Here is a 24,545-nt window from a genome sequence, read left to right as displayed (position 1 = left end):
CTGAGGATTCCACATGGGAGGATGATAATTTTATACATAAGCATCCAGAATTACTCAAGCATTGAGGAAAACACTTTTCTGAAGGAGAGGGGCATGTTAGGTCCCTATAATACTAGTGTATTCCCTTATTAGTATTGTCATTGTAGCCCCTATTGTTATTGTTGTGCCCTTACATTATTCTTGTTATGTCGACTCTGATTATATTGTGACCCCTTAGACTCCTATATATAGAAAGGAGGTCTTGTAATTTGTATCATTAAAGAATTGTTCATTTATGTAATGTAAAGGAGGTTGTTCCCTCGAACATGTTGATTTTGAAGTTGTTGATCTATATTTTCTTCTATTTTGTCAGTTGGTTGCATAATAGGGTGCCTTAGATAGCTCACGTGTCATGCTTATCATAAGAGAACAAAAAATCTCATAATAGAGAATAGTGCCACATATAAGCTTGTATATCACATAGGTGCTTACAAAAGAAACTTACATACCACATGATCTTGCATAAATCACAAAAAGATACATTCAAATACCAAAATATAAATTTTATTACATACTATAAAAGTTTGAGGGTCAGATCATCTTGCTTGTGATTAGTAGACTTCATATTACATAAGGAGACCCCAAAAACAAACCTCGTCCTTAATCTTAGTGATTCAATCCTTTTGCACAACACACAATTTTGGTCACGGATATTTTGCCTCTGTCTAGAAGAGATTCATCCTTCTTGAAATTCCGCATATGCCTCAAATTTTCTTTGTCTCAACCACTCAAAAACTATCCTCTAATACCATGTTGAGATTTCTAGTGCACAAGCTAAAACAATTTTTCTTCGTCATGATAATTACTTCTAATGGTCGATTATTATCAATTACATATGCAATATCATTAAGAAGTTATAGATAAGAAAAACTCAACCAATAAATATTATAAAGTAGTAAATTAGCCATAAGACAATGACACAAGAGACACGGAATTTAGGCTTGAGGCCAGGGCAAAAACCCACAAGGGGAAAACCTAGAAATGTTTCCTTAAGCGAGAGAGAGAGAGAGAGTTCAATTTTCCATCAATACATTAGAAGTACCAATATTAATAAAATAACCAAACTAATTAATCAAATATCAAATTCCAAGCCCTCCTTCTTCTCCTTTTGATTGTGGCCCCTCCAACGTTTCTTCTGCACTAGAACATAGATTATCATTGGATAGATCGATATGCCAAATGAGGAGAGGTGGTCTTCTTTATATAGACTTCCAAGGGGGTTGAATGGGTGCCTCTTAGGGGCCCAGCGGACTTAAACAAGATGAGGCTAACTTGAGCAAATTTTGGAGGAAAAATATAATTTCAAAATTTTCAATTTAGCTATGATGAAAATACAGACCATGGCTACAATATTTCTAACAGGAACCAACAGTGTCATTCATGAATTAAAGGAATAAGTATGAGAGCTTGATCTCTTGCATGCCCTCATTAAGTGAAGTCAAAGAGGTTTGAATTTTATTGAGTTTTTGTCAAATTTATGATGTCCTAATGAATCTATGGATGGTATGGTTAGATAGTCCTCTCTGCTCTGAGACCTTTCCAATCGTACACCACGCTTGGAAAAAATCCTCTCAAATGATAATTTATGATCATTTAAAGTTGGGAGTTGTAATAAGGACCATAAACACCAAATTTATTGAAAAATACCAAATTTGTTAAACAACGAGCATCTTCTAGAAAGATCTACGGTCCTGGCGTCAAATGTATAGTGGATATTACATAAACTTGCATGATGTTTAAATAAGTTAAAGATCCATAAACTATGCTCAGATCTTACAGATCCAGTGGCAGAATGAAGAATTGAATGACAGATGAAATGACAACTTCCCTTATGTTTAACCAAGGTTGGCCCTCCATGTTGGCCTACTCCTGTAGTGACACGTGAATCCTTCAATCGGATGCCATGTGGACCCTTTTATCCTCGATGGTCTAGCAATGAAAATTAATCACAAATCTACAAATGGAAGTAGTGACATGTGAACTCTAGTGGTTTAGTCAATATGATGACATGGTAGTACTTGTTGACATGATGGGTGAGGATGACATGGCACACTGTCATGATGCCATGTGGCATGTCAATATGGGTTTTTGGGTTGGCCAATAAGCATGAATTTTGGCGACACGTGGCCCACTTAAAATGAGCCATGTGGCAGGCATGAGGTCATAATGATGTCAACAAGTGGTTAATTATTGACCCTTATCCCCAAGGTTGTATGGCATGGTCACATGATGAAAAAGAGGAAGGGATAAATCCCTATTAGATCTTGATTTCAACGAAGGTCATATGATAGTCGAGTTTGTTGGCACAAGTGCCATCCTTATTGGTCAACACACCATAGCCCATGTCCACATATGAAACATATATACACACCTGCCAGGAGCTCTAATTGAACAAGCCTTTAAACATCAAAAGACCATAGAGAATGGAGTGAGGGCATGGCCATCATGGCCAGGCTGAGGCAGTGTAATTCTGAAGGTAACAAGGTCAAAACCTTATGTATTATGTTTATTTTACTTGTTTTGTCATAACTCTCTAATTTGATCATGGCAATGAATGTTTGGCTTTGTACTCTAACATGGAACCTCTGATTGGTTGTGGTGTGGCAATGAAACCGTGTGATTAGTGATAAACATTTTGACTATGATGTGGAAGCTTTGATTGGTTGTGGCATGGAAACACAACTAATGTTATTGGTTGTAAACATTTTAACACTGGTGTGGAAGATCTGAAGCTTTGATTGGTTGTGGTGTGGCAAAAAAATTGTGTGATTGGTTGTAAACATTTTGACTCTGGCGTAGAGTCTTTGAAGCTCTAATTGGTTGTGGTGTGGAAACAAAACCAGTGTGATTGGTAGAGAATTCTTCATGTGGATTAAGGGCCTACATTGAGAGGCCAAATAGTTAGAGAATCCCGAGTGCAAATGAGGAACTCCGTAGCAGAGTTTGTTCGACGACTGTTCAGCCCCCATGAGGTCACATGTTCGAACTACATAGGTTATGAGGCCAGGAAAATAATTTTTTATTTGGCAATATAATTTACATTTTTTTGAACTATTAAGAAATTCAAAAAGGCACTTTTTATATATTTGTTTTCGAAAAGTGATAAATTTTAGAACTACCTATATTGTGCTACTATGTCGAACACTTATTTAATTTTTTTTTAGTTGTTATGGTTTTTGGGAGCTTCTGGACTCATTTCAAAACCAAATTTGATTTTGGAAGAATCATGATGATCAAGATTTAGTTGTGAACACATATGAAGACATGAAAATCCTTGATGATATATTTTTTATGTCCAAAATCAATGTTATTTGTTTTGGGGCTTATGAGTAGGTTTCAATAAGTGTTGTGTATATGTCCAAAACAGGTTTTGGGAAGAGTTTTTATGTGACCAGATTGATGAACAAGTTGTAACAGGGTATGAATAATATATGATAGATTGATGACGGTATTTTTGAAAACAGCAACATGATCAATTTTGATGATATGAATGGAAATAAGAATATGCCCATGGTATCCACCCATGTTATTTACCCATGGTATTGAATGATATAAGGAAGGAAACAAGAATAATATAAATAATGGACCTCACCTTGCAAAGGAGAGATTCTTCCACCAATATGTAATGATAAAAAAATTATCTCATATTTTTTTTCTTAACATATTTACATTTTTCCCTCCTCTTCTCTTAGCATTCACGGTTCTGAGATCTTAGCTCCTAAGATTTGGTTCAATGGTATCAGTGTTGATTATGATTCCATGGCTTCCCTGATAGGATCATAGTTGCTTCTTATAATGGTAATTCCTTCAACGAAGAGCTTCAACGACACAGAGGCATTAACCCAATTACAAGCTAGTAAGTCAAGGCTTCAACTGAAGTCAATTAAGCTTGAATATTTTCCAGGAAATGGTCTACCATGAAAAAAACGTATGCAGTGACTGGAATTTGATCCAAAAACTCGTCATCGCTGCATTAGACGCGTTGGAGAACTTGTTCATCATAAACATGGGAAAAAAATTCCAGTTACCAAAGAGCATGAATCCTTAAATTCTTTTCTCCCGTCATAGAATGCCCCGTGAAGCATGAGTTGTAGGTTGTTGGGAAGATACTCAATTTCTTGGAGGGTGTTTATGTTAGGAACAATGTAAATATGTTGTTTGTGCCCATTGGCAGGGACCACCTATTCAGTGGGGGCAACATTATTCATTTTGTGAGGTTTAAGCAAGTCTAGTGTAGTGAGTTCACACAGACACATTCCCTAAGCCAAGAGCAAAATATCGAATGTGTTGTCTATCCAAAGGTATTGCCAAAAGATCAAGCCTAATGGGAAGGAATTTCCAAAGAACACTCTGCAATTGAATCTCTCAACTCCATTATCTGTCCTTTCTAATCAACAAAGTCACTCAAGGAATCTAACATGCCCACCAGAGGCCTCCTTGACAAACAGGAGGTTTTGTACATTGTCTCCTCTACACTCCACTCAGCCTCCTCTGGCTCCACCTCCGACATCCTCTATCGTTTGTTCTATGATGCCTTTCTCTCCTCTGATGTTATCTTGAAACTCATCATTCTCAGGTACATCCCCCTTATTTTTGGATTTTATCTCTCTCGTCTCGTATTCGATATCCACTCCCTCCATGATCCCCTCACTAGATTCAAAGTCGTCCTGTTGGTTCCGTACACCAGTGACTTCAAGAGAAAAGATGGCAAGCCTCTATTCATCCACATTCCCCACCTAGCCTAGCCATCCCTCTATCATGTCCCATGTAATCCCTTCAGTGTGATTTGTGTCCCATACCTCCTGTCAAGAAGCTCTCCACCCCCCTAAAGCCCTAATGTTAAAATATGAAATTGCGGTTAAATTCCACTTTGGAATACTCATTTGATGGAGATGATGATGACATCATATTCCTCTTTTCAATAGGACCAAAATTGACCTAAATATCACCTCATTTGGACAAGTGGAAGTTGAGTTATGAATTAATTTATTCATACATATATTCTAGATCAGGTCGGCCCTATGCACATGTACCAATGGACAGGTCAAGTGGACCCTCATAGAAGCCTATAAATAGAAGATACCTCGAGCTCATTTGGACACACATAAATCTCTCTTATCCTCTTCTATTTGGGCTTGGCTCACATAGTTCTGATGAAGGAAGCTCGCTCAAGGGTCCAAAACTTCAAGATGAAGCTCACACTGAACTAGGGTTTTCTGATTCAAAATCGTTGGCACATAATTGAGCATTTCGGTCTCTGGTCACTGGAACATAGTGGTCATGAGAGCAACTCTAGGTCCTTGGACGTTGGCATAGAGTCTTCATGAGAGCAACCGAGATTCTGGGTCAGTTTGGTCCTCGGTCGCTCGCACGGAATGGTATGGGACCGATTGAGTTGCCACGACATCCAATCATGTAGTTCATAGAGAGAGAGACCATGTCTATCATTATCGCTTGCACAACTCCTCCTCCCTGCGATCGAGACTCCAAGATGAGATTTCAGTATTCCAAATATTTCACCCAATGACAGAAGGGTTCGGTAGTAAGCTACAAGCAATGACAATACATTATAGTTATCAAAATCAGAGTTCTCATGTTTAGATGCATTTCATGGATATTCTAATTGTTGTGAAGATATGGATCGATGTACTCTCTTTTGCTGAATCATTTGATGACAAACTATTAGAATAATATTTGCAAGGGTTTTTCCCATAGTGGGTTTTGCCCTAGTCTCCGACTAATCCTAGTGTCTCTATGTGTGAATGTTTTTCTTCTATTATTCCTTGATGTTCTGCTACATTGATGATGATGTTATTGTTCTTTCTATATTGTTGCATATGCTGATGAATAATAATGAAAAAATTAATAATGTTATGATGCTATGGGGTGAATTTAATGTTTTAATGAAGAAATACAATTATCAAAGCAAAGAAAAATATAGCCCCATGAAAATTTAACATGGTATCAAAGTTGGGCTTAAGAAAATCCATGAAGATCACCCCCCATGGAGACACTTTTGATGGAAACAAGAAGAGGATGGTGGATACCTAAAAGAATGCTAAGGTATGAAAGAAACCTTAGGTAGTTAGTGCATAAGGATTTGATGGTCAGGGTTTGAGAGAAACCTTGGTTTATGGCAAAGACTTGAGATTTTATGTATGAAACTATAGCATGATCTATGTGAAGATGTTTAAGCACTTGGGACGGATTTGATGAATCCCTGGTGACCTAGATGTTGATAAAGATGATTGAAGGAAACATTCTTATGTGGATTGTGATGACTCTTGAAGGTTGGTTCAAGAGGGATAGGATCACCTCTTGTTGAAGATAAGTACTTCTTGACTTATGATGTTTCTTTATGTCTTTACTCTTGTTCAGACTTATGGATATGATTGTTATGATTATTGTTTTGATCATTGCTTATACTTCCTGCATGTATATTTGAGTATATGGATGTATCTAACCTCCTTGATGAGATGTGATAAGTAGATCCCTCTTGAGGATCATTTGAGATGTAGGAAAGAAAAGCTAGATCTAGAAAGAGGTAAAGAGGCACTTGATGAAAAGGTGACAAGCACTACAAGCTGCCTATAAGAAGGTGCACATGTATTTGAACACAAGGTATGAAAGGTATATTGTTTCAATGTTATGTTTAAGCTATAACATTGGATGACTAGGTAAGCCTTATGGTATGCTGAGAATGTATTCTTTACAAATGGCTTGTGCTTGCATATGAAAGAGATAATGAAATGATGTTATTGTTCTTTCTATATAGTTGCATATGTTGATGAATAATAATGAAAAATTGAATAATGTTTATGGGGTGAATTTAATGTGTTAATGAAGAAATTAAATTATCAAAGCAAAGAATAATATAGCCCTATGAAATATTAACACCCAATATGCCATCAAATCGATGAAGAGGGCATCCATTATCAAGGTCGCCCTTGCTCTCTTCTACAAGATGATTTCCCTCATGCTTTTTGGGGCCAAAGTCAGAATTTTCCACTTTGTTGAGGGTTAGGCTAGCAAGAATTACATCTATGCATATATATTTGATGATCAAGCCCATGATCGGGTGCAGGAAGGCTTGTCCTATTCTAATTTTCATGAGGAGGAGGATGAAATTGCAAATAATTATAATATCCCTACTGCATATAACACTAAAAGAGCCCTGATTGATTAAATATGCAAATTCAGTATCCATGATGACATTGTTTCTACAAATGACAACCCTATATGGCATGATCGTGTTAATAGCATATCCTCGTCATATGGGTGGATGTATGATTGCAATAAAAATAATGTGAGAATTCCTCTCCATTCAGAGCTTTTCCAATTCATTCTAAGGATCCCGGGACACTACCTTCTGGCTCCTATAAACCCTCAGGAAGTTGGGGACGTTGCTTCATCTACAACATGGGCACTTTTCGCTAAAGCCTCGCATGATCTAGTCCCTAAAGCAATTCTAGCCACTAGGAGTCTTATAAATTTGGACATAGCTTCTCAGACTATTTTCATAATGTTATCCATGAAGATGGATATACATATCTATCAAATTATACACTCCACTCAACCATTAACAGAGGATTACTCTTAGTACTTCCTATAACAATTATTGAAAAGGTTTTAGTATATACACTTGGAAAATATTTTGCATAGATATTTAAAGCCCAATAACTTGCTTCTAAATGCAAATTGTGACCTAAAAATATGTGATTTTGGGCTTGCATGAACTACTTCAAGAACAAATTTTATAACAAAGTATGTTGTTAACCGTTGGTATCATGTGTCAGAACTACTATTGAATTATTTTGAGTGTACAACAACCAATGATATATGGTCAGTACTACATTTTTATGGAGATACTAAAGCGTGAGCCCTTGTTTCTTAGTAAAGATTATGTTCAACAATTAAGGCTCATCAATGAGTTAATCACTTCACCAAATGACTCTAATCTTGGATTTCTACATAGTGAAAATGCTAGAAGATACATCATGCAATTTCCACAGTTTCATAAGCAACCTTATTCTCAAAAATTCCCTAACATGGCTCCAACAAATATAGATGTACCTGAAAAAATGCTTGTACTTGATCTAAGCAAATGCATTGAAGTTAAAGAGGCCTTGATTCAACCTTAATTGGAAAGTCTCCATGACCTCAATGATAAAACCAGTTGCCACATTCATTTCAACTTTGATTTTTAGCAATGCTCATTCACTAAGGAACATCTAAAAGAGCTCATTTGGAGGGAATCTATTAACTTTAAACCAGAAGATAGACTTTCTTTAACTTGGAATATCAATTTTCAACTGCCATCCATGTATCCTCGATAACATCACAACCTAGAGGCAACAAAGATGGCCATGTTGACACTAACACTAAATTTCTTGGAGATGTTGTGCAAAATCTAAATTACAAAGCATTGAACTCTAACTTAAAGACTAAATACAATGATGATACAGAATCAACTGTAGTGGATATATCACTCCAACAATGGTTTCAAGAAGGGCTTGTAGAACCTGTTTTGAACTTAGGCATGTGTACAAACATCTTTTAGTTTGATGCATCTCCAAAGCCTCCCTCAGCAACCACAAATTCCAAGCTTGTGACAAGTGTTACTTCAAGGATTGCAATCAACATTCTAGTAATGATTCTTTAGGTATCATATTTCTTAATACATTATTGGTTTGCAATCTAGATAGGGCATGTTGGAGATTTGCATTATGCCTTTCTAGTAGCTATGGGTGCCTATGGTGATAGAGATATCATTATTGGCTATCTTGAAGCAAATTTTTGGTTGCGACAAAATACCCCTCTTCATGCCAAGGTAATGTCATGGCGGGACTATTAACTCATAGCCATGGGAATAAGAAATGTGAAACTTGAGTATTTGAAGGAAGCCTTTACAACATCTTAGTGGATAGTGAGAATTTACAAATATAAGGCACCAAATTTCTACCATACCTTGGCAGGTCGGAAAGAGAATTATTTCAAGGTCCATTTGCTAGGCCATACATTGCCAGCATCACAGTTAGCCCACAATCATTATAGGATATCTCTATCCTCAAACCCTCATTCATCATGGTTATCAGTCACACACAAACCCACTATTATGGGTCAACCACACAAAACCCTTACCATCGAAGTCCATTTGCCAACCCATATTATCGGTATCACATTTAGCCCATGAGCATTATATGATATCTCTATCCTCGGACCTTTTTTCTTCATGGCTATGAGTCACCCATAAACCCATGGTTATGGGTCAACCACACAAAACCCTCACCATCAAAGTCCATTTACTAGGTCATACACTATTTGTATAGTAGTTGGCCCACAAGCATTACAGGGTAGCTCTATCTTCGAACCTTCGTTCATCATGGTTATGGGTTAACCAAACAAAACCTTTCTCTTCCTTGGCTCATATCCAACAGAATCTTCTAAGGAGGGCACTTGAAGCAATGTGGATCATTGCTTCTTGAGGAGGGAGGATTTCTGAATGGAAAGAGGCATCTTCCCATGGTATTTACCCATGATATCCACCCATGGTATTGAATGATGTAAAGAAGGCACTAATAACATTATAAATAATGAGCCTCAACTTGCAAAAGGAGAGGTTCGTCCACCACGATGTAATGATCAAAATTCTATCTCATTTAATAACTAGTTATCTTGAATGGTTATCTTTCCTTTCACATGTTGGATGAATTCAATGCATATTTGTTTTTTCAATATTTTTTGTGATTAGTTTCTTGGCATATTTACATTTTTCCCTCCTCTTCTCTCAACATTCATGGTCCTGGATTCTTAGCCCCCAAGATCTGGATCATTTGAAGATCTATATTGTTTGAAGAGCACATGGATCCAGTTTCAAATATTATCAAAAGTGGTCCACATGAAGTTCAACAGGGAGGTGGGTGCCTCAATCACGTTGAAGCCTGCAGCAAGTCAAATCTTGCACATTTTCCAGGTTGGTGCCTCAATCAGGTTGAAGCCTACAACAAGTCAAAGCTTGCAAATTTTCGAGGTCGGTGCCTCAATAAGGTTTCAGCCTATTGCAAGTATTTTTTTCACATCTTGGGGGTGGGTACCTTTAGAAGGTTGTTTCCTACAAATCTATGTAAATGAATTGAAGAAGAAGAAGAAAATATTTTTTTGTTTTCTCCCGCAAGGGTTTCCATGTAAAATCTTGTGTCCTCTTGTGTTGTGATGATGGCTTCTTGATGCATGGTTTCATTTATTGTTGTAATGCAAATTGTTATGGTACATTGCTACATAGCTATTTATTGATGAAATTTTTGAAATAATAAATTTTCCATTACACTAATTCACCCCCACTCCCCTGCCCTCTTAATGTGATATTTGGCCTAACAAAGTGTCCCATAAACATCCTGTTTCTATGGCAAAAAAGAATGAATTTGTTGCATCCAAATAGTGCCTTTGTATCCATATGTTGAAGATGTTATATAGGCTCACTAAGTATATATGGGATAATATAAAAACATAAAATAAAAACATCAAACATTTAGTCCGATGGGTCAAGAAAATGTTCTATGATTTGGCCCACATGAGCTTCCAAGACTTTCCATATTCCCTTGTCCACTTCCAATCCAGCATTTAACAAGTCGTCTACTTGTTGGTTTTAAGACATGTAAATATGAGAAAATTTGTCCAGTTTTTTAATGATTTCTCGATAAATAAGAAGTAGAGTGCAGTTCCTCAATCTAGTAGTGTCATTCATTCAATCTATCATGAGTTTTAAGTCTCCATAAACATGAAGGGAAGAGATGTAAAGGAATTCAACAAGTTGTAGGATTTGTTTTAGAGCAAATAACTCAGCATAATTATTTGATGCTTGACCAATGTTGCAAGACGAGGTGTAGAAACAGTCATATAACAAAAAGAGGATACCCCACATTCCTCCAATTTAAAGATTTTGTTGTGTTGCCCCATTAAAGAAAGCCTAGGGGCTTTCCTGTTGGTTGAGCACCTTAGAGTGAGAGTTCGGATACTAGGGTTTTCTACCAAGGGGTATCGATGTCTAAAAGGTGAAGTTGTTGATGGCAACACGATTGAAAGATTGTCCTTGATTTAAAAAAATTGCCCAATTTTGTTCCAACCACATTCCCCAGTTTAAAATCATGGGAAGAGCCCTAAGAGATGCGTTATTTTTGCTGAGAGTCAAGATTTTAAGCATTCTTAAATGTATTCCCTTGCCATTTCATGTTTTCCCCTTCTTTGTTATGAATTTCCTTCCATAATGTTATCAATAAAGGACAATGTATAAAGAGGTGATAGTTTAGGAAGTGTACTTATAAAGGTCATTTCAACATTTTATAAAAGTAAGTTTGAAAATTTATAAAATTTGTAAACAATTGATAATTTATCAAAGCAAATATTCATTTAATTTCAATATATTTGGAATAAACATTCAGTTAATTTCAATGAATTTAGAATATATGATGATTTACCATGTAACTCGCAATGGATATTTATCATTTATATTTTTAAATTTTTTTATGTCGAACTCATAATAAATGAGAAAAAGGTAGAAAAAATGATTGAAAAATACCTTCAAAAGCTATGGTGCATCTATCAAGGGTTAATTAGTTAACAATGACTAGGTGCTCTTTGTGCTAAATCCAATCAATCGCAATAAACAAGTAGGAAGAAGCTAGTAAATATTCTTTTCCAGATTAAGCTCTTGGGAATAGTTAATTAAATTACCATTCTCATATACCACAATGACAGAAGCATGAGAGATCGTGTTATTGAGATCGATTCCCGCATGTTTATCATTGATATCCTCAATTTCAAAGCCCTAAATTGTATCAAATTAGACTACGAATAAATGTTTGAAGCCTTTGCCATTGTTGTGTACATCATTGTCCTATTGAGTATATGTGTTTCATCAATCCAGTAATAAAAACTCACTATTTTGTTGTTATTTATTATGGACAACCAACAATAAAATTGGACTTCATACTAAGTCGTTGCTACTTAATATAGACCACAAATAATGAAAATAACACTAAAATATGTAGATTACAAAATAATTCTAGAGGATATTTCTATTTATGACATATATGAGAGGAATGATCATATCTTGGACTCCATCAATGATGAGGGATGGTGTAATATGAAGAAAAAAGGTGAGAGGTGTGTGTAGAAGTGGAGTTGGTGGATGAACCAAATGAGTACTCATAAATTTATTGCAAATAAGCAATAATCGCATGACAATTTTTTATTGTTTGATATATATATATATATATATATATATATATATATATATATATATATATATATATATATATATAATCAAAATGAGCAACAATTTCATTAATTACTCACCTATAGATATTGATTTTGCCACCAATTAAGATCAAATTCATGTTGTTGTCAAGAACTACAATGATGACACACTGGAGCGTGGTAAATGACCCTTGTCCTTCTCCTTGACTATTACTATAAGTCTCGTTGTGTCTGTTAGTTTTCGAGAAGATTTCCTATTCAATCCCCTAAGATCATTCTCTCCATAAACCTTCCCCGAAATCACATTCTCCATAACCATTACACATTATATAGTGTCTAAATACCATATTGATAGAATAGGCTAGGTGGAAACAAAATACATAAAACAAAGTAATAAATAAACCTAAAATTGTTAATCCCTTACTGAGCATGGTTATAATAACCCCGTGAGATCAAAGTAGGAATGCAATTAAATGTCAAAATTGAACTTGAAAAACATTTGCATACATTGTGATGACAATAAATGAGTAACAACTAAATAGACATATACATACATGGATAATAATAGATGTGTAACAACTAGATAGCGAAGTGAATTTACAAATCAATGATATGCTATACAAGATAAATAAATGACAAGTGGATGGCAAGGTGAATATAGAAACCATGATATATCATACAAATGGTTTTTGGAACTTTTGGAATGAATTCATTCATTAAGCATGCCTTCAACGTAAATATTCAAGGCATATCAATTGTTTTACAAGAGTGATGGCGTCAAAATAACTAACTTATAGGATAAATAAATTCAAAATATTACAACTTTTACAAAGAATTTATAAATTATTATATTAAAAAACTATTATATTATTATTATTATTATTAAAAAATATTTATTTTTGTAAGCTTGGCAAGACCTTTTTCATTCATTCATTTTCATCAAAAGCATATTACAACCAAAGTCAAGAAGTTTAGTGGCCTCAACCTACCCATTGGGAAACCAGGTCTGTTGGCCACCGAACAACATTATATGCCATCCAAAAACAAAATAATTTAAGTATGTCTAACAGTGCCTTGTAGGACTGAATGTCTGGAAACCATCTACATCCTAAATAGTTATAGTATAGATAACTAGTCGACATATACATCATAGAAAACCAGACAAAAAACAAGTACATCCATATCCAAGCAAACTACTACTCATCAAAGGACTCCACAGGAGCTGGGTCCTTTGCACTGGAGCTTGGTAACTCAGAGTAAGGATGTGTTTTTCAATGCAACTGAGACGAACATTTTGTTGCTAAATTTGGAACTTAATGAGTTGGAATTCATTATGAATTTCCTGAAAACCTTGATCATATTTGACAAAGCCTTCTAGAGAGGTCAAGATAGCTCTCGCCACAATACAATTCCTCAACCAGTAGAGGTGAACAGTTTTCTTGTATTGGGTGTTGCAGCCTCTAGAATGACCCGGGTCTGGAACTGAGTCATGCCAGTCTTCTATCTGAACTTCAAATTCTGCCCACTGATTCAATTTAGCTTCTCAATTTGAAATCAATTACTCAACTTGAGTCAGAGTACCTATATGAGAGGCATGGGTTGTCACTCGGATGATTTGAGCATATATTTTATGCCACATCTTCGCAACTTCCAGTCCGAGGATGGGCCATTACCGCCTCACTTCCCGACTGCCTACCTCAATCACGACCACCTCTTCTTGAAGAACTGGCACGAGGGTTGGGTAATCCATAGAGATTGTCCACCAAACAACAAAGCCAAAAGTCGTCAAACACACAAAACGAACCACAAACTAAGACCAAATTGTATGCTTGCAGTCGAGGTACTTACAGAGATTGTGAGGACCCGATACAATAGCAGAGCATGAAAGGAAGGTGCAGCTTGTGTTAGGCTCAAGCCTATCAAATAAACTAAGGGTCGAATGTAATTTCCACCATTGATATGAGATACTCAGTTTCAACTCCCCAAGCCCAAGTGAAACCATATGCAGAGATAAGCCAAGGTGGGTCTTTTGCCCCAGCAAGAAGGCTCCACAGAACGGCTCCCTAAGCCCATTTTTAGTAAAACCCACAAGATAATCACAATGAATCAGATGCAAGAGGTTCCAACTCTTAACCATGCTCACAACCAACAATTCAATGATATATCTAGCATCAACGAAAAACATGCATCCACCAGGAGACTCCAAACCAGAGATTTACAATACATTCCCATGCGAGATAAAAGAATGCCAAAGAAGACAGATACATTCATAGAAAAATCAGACATTACATAAGACAAGACAACAAAAACTTTCCAAATTTCCAGATGTTGATTCCCATTCCTTACAAATATCATATTGCTAGACTTGTCGTTTAGGTTTTGAGAGACATTAGAAGAATTCGTAGACCACAATCGAAGAGGGGGAATAAAAAATTTACATACCCGACAAAAGATGCCATTAACCTAAGAAAACCAGTTGCGTCCAAGAAGTAGACCCACCTAGCCTTCCTTGTAAACGAGAATACACTTACTAGGAGCCTTCGCTCACCACCATGAACCAAAACCCAACTCGAGACAGTTAATTGCTTTGATCGACGAGCCCTTACCACCTCGATTTTAAGAGCACAACAGCTCGTCACATCACCATTAACACTTCCCATGTGCACTGCCACCCAACATTCATAACCAAGCATGCAAGGGCATTAGTTGAACCGCCCTCCTTCCCTTTCATCAACTGGTTTACTCATGACAGAGATCCCAAGAAGATCCATGACCTGTATCGCACCTCGATTGGGGAATATATTAAAAAATATTTACTTAGTATAGATGAAACCTTTTTATAAAGTTGTGTGCTATCACTATTATGTAAGACGTTTCGAGTGAACACTTTACCCATCTAAAAAGACATAAAAAATTTCTTATAAAACGTTTACTAATTATATTTCAATTTTTATTAATTATTAAAATAATAAATAACTTTTAATTATACATAATAATAAAAGAATATCCCAAAAAGACGCTCCAAATCCATTAGACTACACAACCATTACTCAAATCCCTTACACTACACAACTTATTACTCAATGACATCAATTAAATGGCTACTTTAGGAAAAGTCAATCAGAAGGTCACTTATTAAAGCACTTTTACAAGAGTAAAAAATCAAAGCACTTCATTGTACGTATATCAAACAAATGAAAATATTATCTATTTATATGAATATGAAATGCTTTTAAATATATTATATTTTTTCAGTTATGTTTAAGTGATAGTTAGTTTATTTATTGGATGGAAGAAAGATTTATCCAAATACTAAATATAATTAAGAAAATTATGTGAGGTTCGCTTGAGATATCTCAATTGGCAATGGTCGTGGAAATAAAGTCTCATCGAACCGGAAGTCCTGGGTTCAAAGCTTGAGTTATCCCCGATCGAGGTGAGTAGTTGGACATGATGAAGATGTAGCCCTACCAAGCTTACAAAAAAAGAGTAATAATAATAAATAAATAAATTATGTGAGACTTAGTCGAGCTTGGAACATTATAATATCTACAAATGATTGTCACCCTTAACCCCTCTTCCTGAATTTTGAAACAAATACTTGATAAAGACTAAACCCTACACAATCTTATTAATATACACCTCATGTGTATTGTCACATACCAAAGGAAGTGTTTAAAGTTGAATGCCACAAATCTTATCTTAACAAATACTTGTGATACGAAATGGAGTTAATTGAATATTAGTGAGAATTAATTGAATCAGACCCTTGGGATTAAGATATTTGGAAACATATTGTCCCACACTAAAGTACTTAAGTGAGTAAAATTATCGGTGCCTTGTCAACATTAATTAGCCTACAAGAAATAAACATGTCACCAAGATAACAACTTCTCCTCTTAACCTACCATCAAATCGATATCTAGAATATTTCAAAGTATCTTATCCTACACTTAAACAATTAAACCGGAATAAATAAAATTATTGATACTTTAATGGGGAAGAAAAAGCATGTCGTAAATAAGATTGAAATATAAATAAACATGATAACGACATCCAGATTAAATTTAATAAATATCACCCATATATAATTAAAACAAACTCATAATATTCAAAGATACAATTTATATAAACTTATAATACAAAAGACAAGATTGATGTAACAATTATCATGGATGTTTTTGTTTTTAAAAGCCAAGTGGTATCCCATAGAAATAAATTATATTTATATATAAAGAAGGAAATTTGATATAGAAAAAAGGTAAGTTATATGTATCGATTATGAAAAATTCCCTTAGATACCATACATGTATATATACTTCAAAAGTGTAATTATATATGTAAACATATGCCCTCATCTATTTTGACGATGTAAACATGTGTACTTTGTACTTTTGATATTAGGTTGTTGAGTTGGATACTTTGAACTATTAAAGTGTTGGGTCGAAGTTTATGTTATGGGACCTCTATGCCCATGTAGTCTTATTAAAATAAATTGTGGGGGGCTATATGCCTTTATATTTATTTATATGTATTGTGAGGCTTTAGAGTTTGAATTTATAATTATTGTGTAATTAAAACATTATTAATAATAGGGATTTTATTCAATCCCGAGGGAGTAATTGAAGTCAGGGTTTAATGGGGTCTAGAAAAAGATCAAATAACCAAGTTGTAATGTATGAGCTCCTTCAAGGTTTACTTATCGTCAAAGACAAAGGTGTGGAGGATATATTTATCTCAAACGACTCCTTACTCTTGATCCAATATCTTAATAATGGAAAGAGCTCGAAAGATAACACTATGGATATGATTCTTTAGAGAATTAGAAGTATTTTGGCAACATTTCATTCTATGAGCTCTTTCCACATTCTCAGAAACAATAATATTGAGGTTGACACAAAGGCAAACTAGGCTTACTGTGTGGCTGAATTTGAGATCAAAATAAATGAACAAAAGACTAATTGCTTAATCCCCAAATGGCCCAAGGGATACTTAACATGTGGAATGTTTTAAGGCATTGCATTTGTTGGATTGTGAAACCAACAATAAGTAGACTCATTTACCCACCTAACCCAACCCTCTCCCTTTTTGTTCATTCTCTGCCCCTAGTAATGATGACCCATCATTCCTCTAGGTTTATATGTGGTCTACTGATGGCATGAATTCCCTAAGAAACGTGTCAACATTCTTCATTCGTCATCATGCAAGGGCCTTTCACCCAGCTATCTCACCCACTTGAACATTGTAATTAAGCTTCGCACAAAATAATGATTTATCTCGAAGGTCAATGTGAAGAGAAATTTAATGTATGGGAGGTGGAATTCATGTGGAATGACATAGATCGAAGAGTTAAATTGACAAGATGCAACCTTTCAGATTCATTCCCGTTTGTGTTCCTTTCCCCAAAGGAGATCTCTTCCTAATTGGCTACAATTCTAGCTTTGGTTTGACTCTGAATCATAATTGTGGCATTAAGACAAGTCCCCCTCTGGAAGATCTATGAAGAGCTCCATTTCAGGCTCCATCTTTGCATTGGGTTGATGATAGGGTGGGTAAAGCATTCAAGCTTGTGGATTATCTGGCGCCCGGTTCTAGCAGGCTCGGAGGCAAATGCAAAAACTCTAGAACAATATCGCCCAAAGCTCATCAGTTCGGACAACTCGGAAGGTGCCTTTAAATTTCCAATATTAAGCATTGAAATTCTGTGATGTGTTGGTAATTCCTCAAATATAGGCCCTCTTCTGAGTTTCAGAATAGAGAATGGGAAAGTAATTAAGTGGTGTTTGGATAATTGGGTGAGTTCTGCAACTACTTTTTGGGAATTGGATCAATTTTATGGTGCATGCTAGTTTGAATAGAAGGGTCAATTGCTTGTTGCCCTGTGACATCTATTGGGAATATATTAGAAGTTTTCTGAGGTCAATTTTCTTTGTCTCCTTTTCAAGCCTAACTCTTGTTCATAAAGTCATAATGAATTCAAATTCGGACTTTGACTCATTGCCGACAGATAGTCCCTGCTCCCATTATTTTTCCAGCCACGAAGCTCTTCACAGGACTAACTATGATTTGCAAGTAAAGTTTTATCAAATGTCTCATGCTTAGATCAAACTTTATGACAAACTCATTTTCCTCCAATTCCATTTCTCTCCTCTGTTGGATGAATCAAATGCCCTCAAAAACATTGTAATGGATTTTAAATTGAGGAAAGAAGCTCCAGTGGAACTAGAAAAGTACGAGGATGATACTGAAAAGTGCAAAATTGACCTTAACAAGCAAGACCCAACGAATGACTAGCACATCCAACAAGTTTTGTTTTGGAAAATTATGTGTTTTCACTTTTGTAAATTACAAAATTGTAAAGCTTTGGTCCATAGAAAGATTCAGATATGTGTATGATTTAATAATGTTGTTATGGTAGTAGTTCATCTATCCTTAGTTGTTTGGGTCTCTATATGTGATCAGATAGTTATGATCAGAGTTTGATCTCGGTTTGTCCTTATGGGTCTATATGAGTAGAAGGTCAGTGTTGTTTAAGGCAAATAGTCATATTTGAATTCAGAAGATGTAACCCCAAGTATTTTTGTCGCGATCGGGTGCAGATTTAATCCAATTCTACTCATTTTTGTTTAATAATAATATTATTATAAAAATCAGGCTGGCTACATATCCCACTCCATGGAAATAATATGCAGGTCGCAAATCTAGAGTAAAAGAGAATAATTTGGTGTGTTTAGTTAAAAGTCCTCCCTAGAGCCCACGTGGCTCCAATGAGTGCCATTTGGCCAATGAAGGCCATGAATTTAAAAGGATGTGTAGGATCCTTTTATTATTATTTGATCATTCATTCATCCAGTTATGATTGGATAAGGAGGAAAAACTCAGTATGGGTGACTAATGAGCCAAGGAGTCCTAGGGTTGGGCTTTAGAACTAGCTAAGGTGCGACTATTCAGTTAACCATACCAATTGGATGCATCCTATTATGATGTGAGCCCCTATGTTGGCTCCGAGAGTTGGGTTCTTTAAGGGTTTGTTAGACCTATTTATGGCTTGGTGACGATGGAGTTCTAGTTGGGAACTCGGTTCGAAGATAATAAAAAATTCATGGTTTGGACTTTGGCACCGACAAAGGGGTTTTATCTCTGTTTGGTTGTTCGACACTTGGACACTATGCAGCAACAAGACTCCTAGAGTTGTAAGCAGAGACGGTCCTGGCTAGTCGTAAGTTTCCTTGAAATGTAGGCATCGTCAAGGATTTTGGGTTTCATTACTTGGGAGTCGATCAGGGGGACATGAGATTATGGTTGGAGATGGAGTTTGCTAGGGTTGGTGTTGTGGCCAATGTTTTTGTTGTTTTATCATATAATTGTTGCCTAGAGTTGATGCCCTAGCTTGGGGGTGACCGATGGATGAGATTATGAGCCACTCAGTCTACAGTTGGAGGAACTTGGAGAGCCCACGACTAGTCATCTTTTATGTAGATAAGTGCTTCATTGTACCTTGTTATATTTTATGCATATTTTTATGTGTGTTATGTGATCTTGGAAATGAACCCTAAAATGGGTATTTACTGTACTTATGTGACAAGTGTTATTTATGTGCTTTAGTTGTAAACTTTGGTTGGGGATTGGTATACTTATGTGTGTGGTTCAGTACATAGGTGTGTGTCGTGTTTAATTAATGTGCCGACAATATGTTGTTGGTGACGATTACTCCCATTATCGTTATTTAAATTGTATTTTCCACATAGTGTGTAATAATTGCATAGCATATAGTATTGCAGTTCATAATTATGGAAATTGCTAGGTCCAATTTATTTATAAAAACTATGGCAGATTTGGCTATTTATGCTTCCACCGGATAAATTAATGGTATATACAGAAGACTAGCTTAGTGGTGTTGCGCTGCTGAGAGCAAGGGACATTACAGGTGGTATCAAAGCTCAACTACAACATTGGGTTTGAAGTGGGTCGGATTTGGAACAAGTTGGAGAAATTTTTTGTAGGTTACTGGTTGTACAAAATTTGTTTGAAGAAAGTCACAATGGTGGGAACAACATAAATTTCTCTAAATTTGAAAGCTAATACCACATGGGTATTTGACAGGTTTACAAGGAAAGGCAGGTCAAATTTTTTTATGGTTTTTGGATTTGGTTGGGCCAAATTTGGGGTTGGATTGAAATATTATAGGTTTCTTATCAATTGTTTGACAAAAGTCCCAAAGGTTAGAATGTAGAAAATCCACCCCAGAAGTCAAGCATATGTGTCAGGAACGCTCAAGCATAATTGAATTGGGTCGATTGTGTTGTTTTTTCCAGTACAATAGATACAAGTACTATATTTCTGAACTATGATAATTACTTCAAATGATATAGATGTTGTTTATTGTATCAAGATGATCATTAGTCAATTATACTTCATAAATTCAACCACATAAATAATAGAGCAATACAGATCACAATGCATAAAGAGACAACAAGATTTTACCTTGGGAAAACCCACTAGGGGGGAAAAACTCGGCCAACCTTTTCCTTAGAGAATCAATGCAACAAGAGATACATCAAATTCAAACTAAACAATAATATAAGAACCGTAATATGCCTAGTCAAAACTTCCCCAAATCACTTCAAGATGCCTCTTCACAAACTCGCACTAGGTTTGCACGAGGGCCAAAATTTGGTCTTTCCTATCTAAGAATTTTAGACATTAGACCAGACTTTACCATAGAAGTTCAGACCTATAATACACACATGTGAGGGTAGTAGAGAATTCACATGTGCGAGGAGACTCTTCCTTGAGATCGACTTCTTCTTCATCTTCAACTCGATCTTCTTCTTCCTCATCTTCCTTCACTAGGATGGATAAAAAATACACTTAATTATGAGATGAATTGTGATTGGAGTGGAGACAAGTGGTCTCTATTTATGCAAGTTGGAAGGGGTCGAATAGGTGTCTCTTGGACATGGCTGACTTCAACACTAGGAGACTGACTTGGGCATCTTGTGGTCTCTAGAATGTGAATTCAAATTTTCATTTTTCCCGCTTTGATAAGGTCATGAAGAACATGCCTTACAATATTCTCCTTTGAATACAAAAATCAAAATTATTTTTTCTTTTCTTGCAAGCATAAAGAACATGGTTCATATGATTTTTCTTTTAAAAATATAATTTACATTTCATCATTACAAGTACAAATGAAACATTATGAAGACTGATCATAGCTACAAAATTAAATACTCCCTCTTAGCTAGGGAGGTATTCATAATGACTATCGAGATGTTCTTTGTATACATGATTCACTAACAAAAGGTACAACTCATTGATAACATCACTGTCTAGGTCAACACACCTGACCAATATCAACATCATCATCATCAATAGGTACCAAAACCCAAGTTAGCACTCCTAACCAATGGTATTCACTCAACTAGTCATCGTGATCTGGTGCACGCCTCACTTCATGGTACTCTAACTAGTCCAAGGTTTCCATCACCCATGGTCAAACCCTAGGGACACCCATGTCCCAACTTTAAGGGCTTCACTCTAGGCCATGATGTTGAAAATGCGCCTACTCTATTGATTTTTTAGCACTCAGGGACCATTCCTCTCAAGAATTTTTGTCCCTCACACTATCTCCCCAACAGTCTAGGCCATGCTCCTGTTGTCACTAATAGTATTATCCATGCCCCTATTGTTCACTCATCATCAATTTGGGTCATGCTCTTGTTATCACTAATAGTCTTAGCCATGCCCCTATTGATGTTACATTAGTTGTCCCTCTCACTAATCGAGTGGTTCTCCACAAGTCCAATCTTGTCCTTGATGTATACAAACTTCACCTGGGAGAGAGGCTTTGTGAGAATATCAGTTGTTTGTTCACAAGTGGGACTATACTAGAGCCGCACTGCTCCCTTCTGTACCATAATATGAATGTAGTGGTAATTTATCTCAATATGCTTCATTTTATCATGAAACATTGAATTGTGTGTAAGCTTCACATAGCTTTTATTGTCACATAACAACACAATTGGTTCCAGCATCTAATCGAACATTCCAAAGAGTAGCTTACAAATCCATACTCCCTCACAACATGCCAAACAAGTTGCAATATACTCAGTTTTTATAGTACTGAGTACGACAGATGTTTGCTACCTGCTCATTGAGGATATCATAATAGAGCCCAAACTAAAACATATGCTAGATCATCTTATCATTTGCACTTCCTACCAAGTCAGAATCTGCATATCCCTGCAGTTGTATGTCACCAATTACGACATATCTTAAACACTAGTCAATAGTACCACACAAGTATCTCAATATATGCTTTGTTGTAATCCAATGCTTATGTCCTGGTTCCATCTAGAACTGCCTCAAGGTGTTCACTGTAAATAAAATATTTGGTCTGGTATTAACCAAGTACGTCAATGATCCAATCAATTTTTGGTACATGGATGGATTTACCATATCATACTCAAAATCCCTGAATTTTCTTAGATTTTCCACCATAGGAGTTTCCATAGACTTGCATTCCACCATTCCAAACTTTTGAAGGATCTTGATGACATACTTTCCTTGCTCTCGAAGTATTTCATTGGCTTTCTACTAGACCTCCAATCCCAACTAGTAGTGCATCAAGCAAAGATACTTCATGTCAAATTCAAAGGCCAACTCCCTCTTACACTAAACAATAAGATGTTCTACATCTGTCAAGAAAAAATCATCAACATATAGTAGTAGCATCATAGGCTCACCCTTCACAACCTTGATATAAAGGTTTGGATCAACAACACTCTTAGAGAAGCCAAGTCTCATCAGATATCCATCAATTCTAGAACACCAAGCTCTTGGTGTTTTCTTGAGTCCATACAAGGCCTTCTTCAATCTACACACGTGACATTCTTTATCATGAACCTCAAAACCTATAGGTTGCTCTATGTACACCTCTTCCTCAATCACACCATTGAGGAAAGCAGTCTTTACATCCATCTAATGTAACATCCATCCCATAAATGAAGCAAGAGAAACATGAGATCTAATCATGGTGTACCTGGAAACTGGTGCAAAGATCTCATCATAATCTTCTCCCTCTTTTTGGGAGAACCCTCTAGCCACGAATTTTGCCTTATATTTTTCAATGTTCACATCAGCTGCATGCTTGATCTTATATATCCACTTTGAAGTTACCACAAACTTTCCTTCAAGTCTTGGAATAATTCTCTAGACATCATTATTCATAATATATTGGTATTCTTCCATCATTCCATCCTTTAAAACGTGTTGGGTACCTGCTTCTTTGAAGTTGGAAGGCTTAGAGTCAATCAAATTAGTCATTAAAGTTGAATAACCAAAATACCTCTTATGTATCTTAGATTCCCTAAAGGTGCCCCGTGGATCTGCATGTCCTTCTGCATCTTGAGGCATGCTAGTCTTTTTCTATTTTCTGGAACAATAGGATCCAAAAGTTCACAAGGTCCTTCTGGCATTTCTTCATGATCTTTTGGATGACTTGAGGATGTGGGAGGACTTTTAACCTCTTCTTTGGGAGACACATGCTTCTTTTATTCATCTTCAGTGTCTAAGTGTTCTTCTCTAGATTTCCAATAAGCGACATATTCGTCAAAAGTCACATCCCTACTTACTTCAACTTGTTGCTACCTGGGAACATAAATCCTATAGGCTTTTGATGATTCACTATACCCAACAAATATCCCCTTATTTCTAGATGGATCCACCTTATTTCTCTTATCCTTGGGTAGATGTATGAACACTAGACAACCAAAGATTCTTAGATGTTCAACCTATGGTTTCTAACTGGTGAATGCTTCTATAGGAGTCTTATCTTCCAAAATTTGATGAGTACTTCTATTCAAAATTTAGATAGTTGTCTTGGCTACTTCTCCCCACAAAAACATTGGTACATCTTGATCATGTATCATTTCCTCCATGGATTCTTTGATATATTTGTTCTTTCTTTTAGCCACTTCATTTTATTGAGGATTATATGGAATTATCAACTCCCTCTTAATATCAGCTTCCTTACATAATGCAATGAGTTCCTTGGAGGTGTATTCTCCTCCATTATCTGATCTTAGAGTCTTGATATTCTTCCTTGTCGTGTTCTCCACTTCATCTTTGATTCCTAGAACTTTCTGGAAAAAAAAACCTCTTTTGACTTCATAAGATAGATCCACGCCTTGCAAGAGAAGTCATTAATAAAGGATACATAGTATAGAACGCCTCCAAGAGATTTCAAT

At 36.0% G+C, this 24,545-nt stretch overlaps 1 pseudogene; it reads left to right on the top strand.

Annotated features, from left to right (window-relative positions):
* The first annotated feature begins 7,321 nt into the window (after window positions 1-7,321).
* LOC149215106 (mitogen-activated protein kinase 4b pseudogene) lies at window positions 7,322-8,375 on the top strand (annotated as a pseudogene).
* Window positions 8,376-24,545: the final 16,170 nt, after the last annotated feature.

This window comes from Pinus tabuliformis, chromosome 1_1 (assembly GCF_031772625.1).
Source record: "Pinus tabuliformis cultivar Carrire ecotype Pingquan chromosome 1_1, CPIR1, whole genome shotgun sequence".
NCBI lineage: Eukaryota > Viridiplantae > Streptophyta > Pinopsida > Pinales > Pinaceae > Pinus > Pinus tabuliformis.
This window is presented reverse-complemented; position numbering and strand designations above follow the sequence as displayed.